At 37.4% G+C, this 10,484-nt stretch overlaps 1 pseudogene; it reads right to left on the bottom strand.

The window, feature by feature from the left end:
- Nucleotides 1-541: 541 nt before the first annotated feature.
- LOC109567830 (olfactory receptor 4C11-like) lies at nucleotides 542-1,455 on the bottom strand (annotated as a pseudogene).
- Between the last annotated feature and the right edge of the window lie 9,029 nt (nucleotides 1,456-10,484).

Below are 10,484 nucleotides of genomic sequence, written 5' to 3'. Positions count from 1 at the left end.
GGGAGACAAGCACCAAATAGAGGCTTAACTAGTTGATATTTATGCTCCTTGGGGATCATAGGTTACTGGGTGTGACATTATGTTATTGACTTTTAAGCCAGAAAGTATAAGATATAGACACAGTGATTCCAGAGCTGGTTTACCAACAAAATGGATGATAGATATCAGGGACAGACTATTAAACTTGAATAAGAAACATAAATAAATAAACAAAAAATGATGCACAAAACCAGAAGGTAAATATATGGAAAGAACAGGATGTGGTTCACAAGCAGAACCATCAAAGCAGATGGCAGAGGTGAGGAGTGGGCTTATGTCCCCACAAAGATGATGGAACTTCAGGTTCTTTCTCTGAGACATTGGTTAAAATAATACAGATTTTTCTGGGTGCTCATTCTGCCTGTTCCCCTAAATGCCCCACTGGAACACATTTATACTGTCCACAATAGAATGAGAACATTTTCTCTTTTCCATCGATCCAATTATACTTAAACTCTGACAGAATTAGCAGTTGGCATCTTCTGCTCTTTGCCATCTTGAGTCAGACTTTGTTGCACCATAGCTTTCTCATGGCCTGTTTGACTTCTGCATTCCTCAGAGTGAAAATCAGGGGGTGGAGCAAAGGTGTCACAATAGTGTAAAACACAGCCACCATCTTGTCCACTGGAAATACAGTTAGAGGGCAAGCATATATGTATATACACGGAACAAAGAATAAGACAATAATAATAATGTGGGAGGTTCATGTGGAAAGGGCTCTCCTTCTTCTTTCTGTGTTATAGTTACTTAGAGAATGTAAGATGAAAATATAGGAGATAAGCAGCAACAGGAAACTCACCATGCATATGGTCCCACTGTTAAACACTATGAGCAGGTTGATGACATAAGTATCCACACAGGCAGGTTTCAACAAAGGTTGCATATCACAGAAATAACGATCAATAACATTGGGGCCACAGAAGGGTATTTTCAAAGCCAAGAGAATCTGTGCTGAAGAATGAATACAAGACCCCATCCAGGCCAGTTTCACCAGTGTGTCACAGACACTCTGGCTCATGATGGCTGTGTACTGCACGGGCTTGTAAATGGCCACATAGTGATCAAAGAACATGAGGACAAGTACCAAGATCTCCAGGTACCCAAAGAAGTGAAACGCGAAGATCTGGGTCATGCACTCATTGAAGAAGATGGCTTTCTTCTCAGATACAGAATCTGCAATCAACCTAGGGGCAGTGGTCAATGAAAAACAGGCATCAGCAAAAGATAAGTAGAAAAGGAAGAAGTACATGGGGCTCCCAATTTTCTGGCTATTTCGTATAGTCATCACAATTAAGAAGCTTTCCAACAGAGTCCCAAGGTATAGAAAAAGAAGATAACAGATACTACTTTCTCCTTTAGTAGATTCTGTGTTAACCCAAGCAGAATGAACTCATTGACACTGCTTTCCACCTCCATGGTTATGGTGAATATAGAACAGACATAGGTGGGAAGTGGTTCATCTGCAAAAAAAAATTGGAGAAATGGTGACTTGGCAGTTGCAGTGTATTTGGATGCAGAATTGTAATTTTTAGAGGTCTAAATTTATCAAACATATAACTTAGTATTTCTCAAAGTTTTCATACACTATACTTACTCAGGATTTTTTTTTTTTTTAATGTCAACATGCTTTAATCATTGGCATTGATTCAAGGTCTTCTTATGGGTTGCCAATTTGTGTGTGTGTGGGGGGAAAAAAGCTCTCAAGTGATTGTGCACTCTACCATTGCCTGAAAACTAGTGAATTTGCTTTATGATCTTGATCAGATCATTTTAATGTCTTGACACTCCTTCTTTATATGACAGAGAATCTAATAGATACATTATTAACCATATGCATATGTATATGATACATATATGTGCATATAATGTGTATGCATATCAATTACTGATAATAATATCCTTATATAATTTAGAAATCATACGTTTGGAGATTCTTTCCTGAGCAAATACATTCCTTGATTTGAACAACAGTTAGTAGCCATTATTCCTGATCTCTTCAGTATATTTGTTGGGTTATACTTAAGAAAAAATGCTTATTTTTCCATTTTTAGGTTCATTGCAGCTATAACTTTACCTTCATTGACAGTTAGGGCACATGAGATATTTGAGCAAATCATTGAGGCTAGCAATATTTTGGAAAATTGGTATATATTTGATACATATACATTACATATATTAGATGCGTGCTAGTAAGTTTCACATTCTGTGGACTCAACCTGACATTTCAGTTTCTATATTTCTTTCTTTTTTAATTTAATTTAATTTAATTTTTTAACTTTACAATATTGTATTGGTTTTGTCATATATCTAAATGAATCCGCCACAGGTATACCTGTGTTCCCCATCCTGAACCCTCCTCCCTCCTCCCTCCCCATAACATCCCTCTGGGTTGTCCCAGTGCACCAGCCCCAAGCATCCAGTATCATGCATCGAACCTGGACAGGCGAATCATTTCATATATGATATTATACATGTTTATTTCTGTAACCTGTGTATTAACCTCTTTCATATCTGATTCTCCTACCACTGTCATCCAGAAGATTGCATTCTTTCAACTTTTATGTCTTTAAATGTAAGTTTAAAAATGTATTTCAGAAATTCAACATAAAAATACATCTCCTTGCTCTCCTTTACTTTTTCCTTATACACATGTATCTATATAAGTTCAATCATCTTATTATATTTTCTGATTTTCCTTTTTTAATTTAAAAGCCTTTTCTATGTTAGCTAAACTGTACTTCTAGTGTAATTATCTACTTAGCAATTATAAATAAACATGACGTTAGTCACTCAGTCATGTTTGACTCTTTGTAACAACAGTAATGCTGAAGAAGCTGAAGTTGAACAGTTCTATGAAGACCTACAAGACGTTTTAGAACTAACACCTGAAAAAGATGTCCTTTTCATTATAGGGGAGTGGAATGCAAAAGTAGGAAGTCAAGAAACACCTGGAGTAACAGGCAAATTTAGCCTTGGAATACAGAATGAAGCAGGACAAAGACTAATAGAGTTTTGCCAAGAAAATGCACTGGTCATAACAAACACCCTCTTCCAACAACACAAGAGAAGACTCTACACATGGACATCACCAGATGATCAACACTGAAATCATATTGATTATATTCTTCGCAGCCAAAGATAGAGAAGCTTTATACATTCATCAAAAACAAGACCAGGAGCTGACTGTGGCTCAGACCATGAACTCCTTATTGCTAAATTCAGACTGAAATTGAATAAAGTAGGGAAAACCACTAGACCATTAAGGTATGACCTAAATCAAATCCCTTATGATTATACAGTGGAAATGAGAAATAGATTTAAGGGCCTAGATCTGATAGATAGAGTGCCTGATGAACTATGGATGGAGGTTTGTGACATTGTACAGGAAACAGGGATCAAGACCATCCCCATGGAAAAGAAATGCAAAAAAGCAAAATGGCTGTCTGGGGAGGCCTTACAAATAGCTGTGAAAAGAAGAGAAGTGAAAAAACAAAGGAGAAAAGGAAAGACATAAACATCTGAATGAAGAGTTCCAAAGAATAGCAAGAAGAGATAAGAAAGCCTTCTTCAGCAATCAGTGCAAAGAAATAGAGGAAAACAACAGAATGGGAAAGACTAGGGATCTCTTCAAGAAAATCAGAGATACCCAGGGAACATTTCATGCAAAGATGGGCTCAATAAAGGACAGAAATGGTATGGACCTAACAGAAGCAGAAGATATTAAGAAGAGATGGCAAGAATACACAGAAGATCTGTACAAAAAAGATCTTCACGACCCAGATAATCATGATGGTGTGGTCACTGACCTAGAGACATCCTGGAATGTGAAGTCAAGTGGGCCTTAGAAAGCATCACTATGAACAAAGCTAGTGGAGGTGATGGAATTCCTGTTGAGCTATTCCAAATCCTGAAAGGTCATGCTGTGGAAGTGCTGCACTCAATATGCCAGCAAATTTGGAAAACTCAGCAGTGGCCACAGGACTGGAAAAGGTCAGTTTTCATTCCAATCCCAAAGAAAGGCAATGCCAAATAATGCTCAAACTACTGCACAATTGGACTCATCTCACACGCTAATAAAATAATGCTCAAAATTCTCCAAGCCAGGCTTCAGCAATATGTAAACCGTGAACTTCCTGATGTTCAAGCTGGTTTTAGAAAAGGCAAAAGAACCAGAGATCAAATTGCCAACATCTGCTGGATCATGGGAAAAGCAAGAAAGTTCCAGAAAAGCATCTATTTCTGCTTTATTGACTATGCCAAAGCCTTTGACTGTGTGGATCACAATAAACTGTGGAAAATTCTTCAAGAGATGGGAATACCAGACCACCTGATCTGCCTCTTGAGAAATTTGTATGCAGGTCAGGAAGCAACAGTTAGAACTGGACATGGACCAACAGACTGGTTCCAAATAGGAAAAGGAGTTCGTCAAGGCTGTATATTGTCACCCTGTTTCTTTAACTTATATGCAGAGTACATCATGAGAAATGCTGGACTGGAAGAAACACAAGCTGGAATCAAGATTGCTGGGAGAAATATCAATAAACTCAGATATGCAGATGACACCACCCTTATGGCAGAAAGTGAAGAGGAACTCACAAGCCTCTTGATGAAAGTGAAAGTGGAGAGTGAAAAAGTTGGCTTAAAACTCAACATTCAGAAAATGAAGATCATGGCATCCGGTCCCACCACTTCATGGGAAATAGATGGGGAAACAGTGGAAACAGTGTCAGACTTTATTTTTCTGGGCTCCAAAATCACTGCAGATGGTGACTGCAGCCATGAAATTAAAAGACGCTTACTCTTTGGAAGGAAAGTTATGACCAACCTAGATAGCATATTGAAAAGCAGAGACATTACTTTGTCAACAAAGGTCCATCTAGTCAAGGCAATGGTTTTTCCAGTGGTCATGTGTGGATGTGAGAGTTGGACTGTGAAGAATGCTGAGCCGAAGAATTGATGCTTTTGAACTGTGGTGTTGGAGAAGACTCTTGAGAGGTCCCTTGGGCTACAAGGAGATCCAACCAGTCCATCCTAAAGGAGATCAGTCCTGGGTGTTCATTGGAAGGACTGATGTTGAAGCTGAAACTCAAATACTTTGGCCGCCTGATGCAAAGAGCTGACTCACTGGAAAAGACAATGATGCTGGGAAAGATTGAAGGCAGGGGGAGAAGGGAATGAGAGAGGATGAGATGGTTGGATGGCATCACTGACTCAATGGACATGTGTTTGGGTGGACTCCGGGATTTAGTGATGGACAGGGAGGTCTGGCGTTTGTGATTCATGGGGTCACAAAGAGTCGGACACGACTGAGCCACTGAATTGAACTGAACTGATAGTAATGTAATATTAGAAAAAATAGCATAAGTTCTAGGAAATAATTTAGTTTTAATTTTTAGATCACTTATGAACTGTGATTTGACAATTCGATATCCTCAAATGAAAATTAAAAATACTTGAATTTTATGCTTAGTTAGAATCTAAAAGTAAAAATAAAGAATGAAAAAAATTATTCTCACTTCTTGCTACTCATTTGATATTTTGGAAAATATTTCTGAAGAGAAGACAAAATTGTATTAGAAATTAGGTTTTACATATATATATATATATATATATATATATATATATATATATATATATGAACTTTTTGCCCAACCTAATGTATCTGCTGTACAACTGAAAATAACAAAACATTGTAAATCAACTATTTAAAAAATAAATAAACAATAGAATTAAAAACATTAACATATTAATGTTTCAGACTTGCCAAAGAATGATAATTATTGCTGACAGTAGCCCTTTGATATTGGTGATAACTATAATTCACACTTTGAAAGTGAAAGTGATGTCACTCAGTCATGTCCAACTCTTTTGTGACCCATGACTGTACCCTACCAGGCTTCTCTGTCCATGGGCTTTTCCAGGCAAGGGTACTGCAGTGGCTTGTCATTTCCTTCTCTAGGGGATCTTGCTGATACAGGGATTGAACCCTGCTCTCCCTCATTGCAGGCAGATGCTTTACCATCTGAGCTACAAGGAAAACCAGTTAACACATTGATAGAACACAAACAAGAGAATTTAACCACACATATTTCATTTACAGGCTTTCAATTGCCTTCAAAGACTTCCAGGCCTCTAGAAGAGATGGACTTAAGCAAAGTTTTTGGGAAAGAGAACAGAATTTCCTCAAATCAAGTCATATGATTTGAAGTTTAACCAATTGTCCCTAAGGCTTGATTTTGCCCTTGGACTGTTTGAGCTAGGTAGTTCATTGCATATCACTCGGGACTGGTTTGGAAGAAATAGTTTCCTTGGAGCTCCTGAGGCTTAAAGCCTACCTTAAGCCTTTGCAAACTCTTGTGTGAATTTCTATAAATATCCAGTACACCAAAAATAAAACACTTAGCCTCATGATTTTTCACACACACACAAAATAATAATAATAATAAATAAAAAGAGAGAGAGAGAGATACAGTGGGAAGGAAGCTGGTCACAGAGGCATTGATGTCTCAGAGTGTAGGAATAGTTTACTCCAATTAAGTTTTCAATAACCGAATTAAGAATTCACTCCATTTTCAGAGCATTCTCTCTGCTCCAGAACAGACCTTGTTGTCCTGTCCGAACCAGTACTTTGCCAGAAAGGAGCTGTGTGAATTATGGTTACATGAAGAGCTCCCTTTCTCCATAAACTCTTTACATTCCATCATAACTTGTGATAGAAGGCAATGATAAATCTCAATGAAGTATAGTTTGTGTGTTTTATTCAAATTCACATAATTCACCTTCAAAGTAAATGAAAGTTGAAGATATGAAAAATACACTGTATCGGAGTCATCTGTTTGGTTGTAAGCAAAGAGGTAAGTTTCTCAATCTGTCTGAAATGTTTTCTTCTGTGCTGTGCTTAGGCTCTCAGTCATGTCTGACTCTCTGTGACCCTATGGACTGTAGCCTGACAGGCTCCTCTGTCCATGAGATTCTCCAGGCGACAATACTGGAGGGTGTTGCACACTTCCAAGGTATTTTCCCAACCCAGGGATTGAACCCAGGTCTCTTGTATTGCAGACAGATTCTTTACCACATGAGCCCTAAACACCGATCTCTTGAAATCTATACTCAGTGTGTCTTCTTCTTCTTTTAAATTTTGTTCTGTTCTCCAACTCTGCAGCATAGTATTGGTTCTGCCATACATCAAAATGAATCCGCCACAGGTACACACGTGTTCCCCATCCTGAACCCTCCTTCCCTGCCCTCCCCATACCATCCCCCTGTGTTGTCCCAGCGCACTAGCCCCAAGCATCCAACATCATGCATTGAACCTGGACTGGCGACCCTTCTCACACACGACATTATACATGTTTCAATGTCATTCTCCCAAATCATCCCACCCTCTCCCTCTCCCACAGAGTCCAAAACACTGTTCTATACATCAGTGTCTCTTTAGCTGTCTCGTATACAGGGTTATTGTTACCATCTTTCTAAATTCCATATATATGCATTAGTATACTGTATTGGTGTTTTTCTTTTGGATTACTTCACTCTGTATAATAGGCTCCAGTTTCATCCACCTCATTAGAACTGATTCAAATATATTCTTTTTAATGGCTGAGTAATATTCCATTGTGTATATGTACCACAGCTTTCTTATCCATTCATCTGCTGATGGACATCTAGGTTGCTTCCATGTCCTGGCTATTATAAACAGTACTGCGATGAACATTGGGGTGCACGTGTCTCTTTCAATTCTGGTTTCCTCAGTGTGTATGCCCAGCAGTGGGATTGCTGGATCATAAGGCAGTTCTATTTCCAGTTTTTTAAGGAATCTCCACACTGTTCTCCATAGTGGCTGTACTAGTTTGCATTCCTACCAACAGTGTAAGAGAGTTCCCTTTTCTCCACACCCTCACCAGCATTTATAGCTTGTAGACTTTTGGATCGCAGTCATTCTGACTGGCGTGAAATGGTACCTTATAGTACTTTTGATTTGTATTTCTCTGATAATGAGTGATGTTGAGCATCTTTTCATGTGTTTGTTAGCCATCTGTATGTCTTCTTTGGAGAAATATCTATATAGTTCTTTGGCCCATTTTTTGATTGGGCCATTTATTTTTCTGGAATTGAGCTGTAGGAGTTGCTTGTATATTTCTGAGATTAGTTGTTTGTCAGTTGCTTCATTTGCTATCATTTTCTCCCATTCTGAAGGCTGCCTTTTCACCTTGCTAATAGTTTCCTTTGTTGTGCAGAAGCTTTTAAGTTTAATTAGGTCCCATTTGTTTATTTGTGCTTTTATTTCCAATATTCTGGGAGGTGGGTCATGGAGGATCCTGCTGTGATGTATGTCGGAGAGTGTTTTGCCTATGTTCTCCTCTAGGAGTTTTATAGTTTCTGGGCTTACGTTTAGATCTTTAATTCATTTTGAGTTTGTTTTTGTGTATGATGTTAGAAAGTGTTCTAGTTTCATTCTTTTACAAGTGGTTGACCAGTTTTCCCAGTACCACTTGTTAAAGAGTTTTTCTTTAATCCATTGTATATTCTTACCTCCTTTGTCAAAGATAAGGTGTCCATATGTGCGTGGATTTATCTTTGGGCTTTCTATTTTTTTCCCATTGATCTATATTTCTGTCTTTGTGTCAGTACCATACTATCTTGATGACTGTGGCTTTGTAGTAGAGACTGAAGTCAGGCAGGTTACTTCCTCCAGTTCCAGTCTTCTTTCTCAAGATTGCTTTGGTATTCGAGGTTTTTTGTATTTCCATACAAATTGTGAAATTATTTGTTCTAGCTCTGTGAACAATGCCATTGGTAGCTTGATAGGGATTGCATTGAATCTATAAATTGCTTTGGGTAGTATACTCATTTTCACTATATAGATTCTTCTGATCCATGAACATGGTATGTTTCTCCGTCTTTTAGTGTCCTCTTTGATTTCTTTCACCAGTGTTTTATAGTTTTCTATATATAGGTCTTTAGTTTCTTTAGGTAGATATATTCCTAAGTATTTTATTCTTTTCCTTGCAATAGTGAGTGGGATTGTTTCCTTAATTTCTCTTTCTCTTTTCTCATTACTAGTGTATAGGAATGCAAGGGATTTCTGTATGCTAATTTTATATCCTGCAACTTTTCTCTATTCATTGATTAGTTCTAGTAATTTCCTCGTGGAATCTTTAGGGTTTTCTATGTAGAGGATGATGTCATCTGCAAACAGTGAGAGTTTTACTTCTTCGTTTCCAATTTAGCTTTCTTTTATTTCTTTTTCTGCTCTGATTGCTGTGGCCAAAACTATGTTGAATAATAATGGTAAAAGTGGGCACCCTTGTCTTGTTCCTGACTTTAAAGGAAATGCTTTTAATTTTTCACAATTGAGAATAATGTTTGCAGTGGGTTTGTCATATATAGATTTTATTATGTTGTGGTACATTCCTTCTATTCCTGCTTTCTGGAAAGTTTTTATCATAAATGGATGTTGAATTTTTTCAAAGGCTTTCTCTGCATCTATTGAGATAATCATATGGTTTTTATTTTTCAATTTGTTAATGTGGTGTAATACATTGATTGATTTGCGGATATTGAAGAATCCTTGCATCCCTGGGATAAAGCCCACTTGGTCATGGTGTATGATCTTTTTAATATGTTGTTGGATTCTGATTGCCAGAATTTTGTTAAGGATTTTTGCATCTATGTTCATCAGTGATATTGGCCTATAGTTTTCTTTTTTGGTGGCATCATTGTCAGGTTTTGGTATTAGGGTGATGGTGGCCTCATAGAATGAGTTTGGAAGTTTACCTTCCTCTGCAATTTTTTGGAAGATTTTGAGTAGGATAGGTGTTGGCTCTTCTCTAAATTTGTGATAGAATTCAGCTGTGAAGCCGTCTGGACCTGGGCTTTTGTTTGCTGGAAGATTTCTGGTTACAGTTTCAATTTCTGTGCTTGTGATAGGTGTGTTAAGATTTTCTATTTCTTCCTGATTCAGTTTTGGAAAGTTTTACTTTTCTAAGACTTTGTCCATTTCTTCCATGTTGTCCATTTTATTGGCATATAATTGTTGATAGTAGTCTCTTATGATCCTTTGCATTTCTATGTTGTCTGTTGTGATCTCTCCATTTTCATTTCTAATTTTATTTATTTGAATTTTCTCCCTTTGTTTCTTGATGAGTCTAGATAATGGTTTGTCAATTTTATTTTTCCTTTCAAAGAACCAGCTTTTGGCTTTGTTGATTTTTGCTATGGTCTCTTTTGTTTCTTTTGCATTTATTTCTGCCCTAATTTTTAAGATTTATTTCCTTCTACTAACCCTGAGGTTCTTCATTTCTTCCTTTTCTAGTTGATTTAGGTGTAGGGCTAGGTTATTTATTTGACTTTTTTCTTGTTTCTTGAGGTATGCCTGTAATGCTATGAACTTTCCCCTTAGCACTGCTTTTAAAATGTCCCACAGGTTTTGGGTTGTTGTGTTT

This window comes from Bos indicus, chromosome 19 (assembly GCF_029378745.1).
Source record: "Bos indicus isolate NIAB-ARS_2022 breed Sahiwal x Tharparkar chromosome 19, NIAB-ARS_B.indTharparkar_mat_pri_1.0, whole genome shotgun sequence".
NCBI lineage: Eukaryota > Metazoa > Chordata > Mammalia > Artiodactyla > Bovidae > Bos > Bos indicus.
This window is presented reverse-complemented; position numbering and strand designations above follow the sequence as displayed.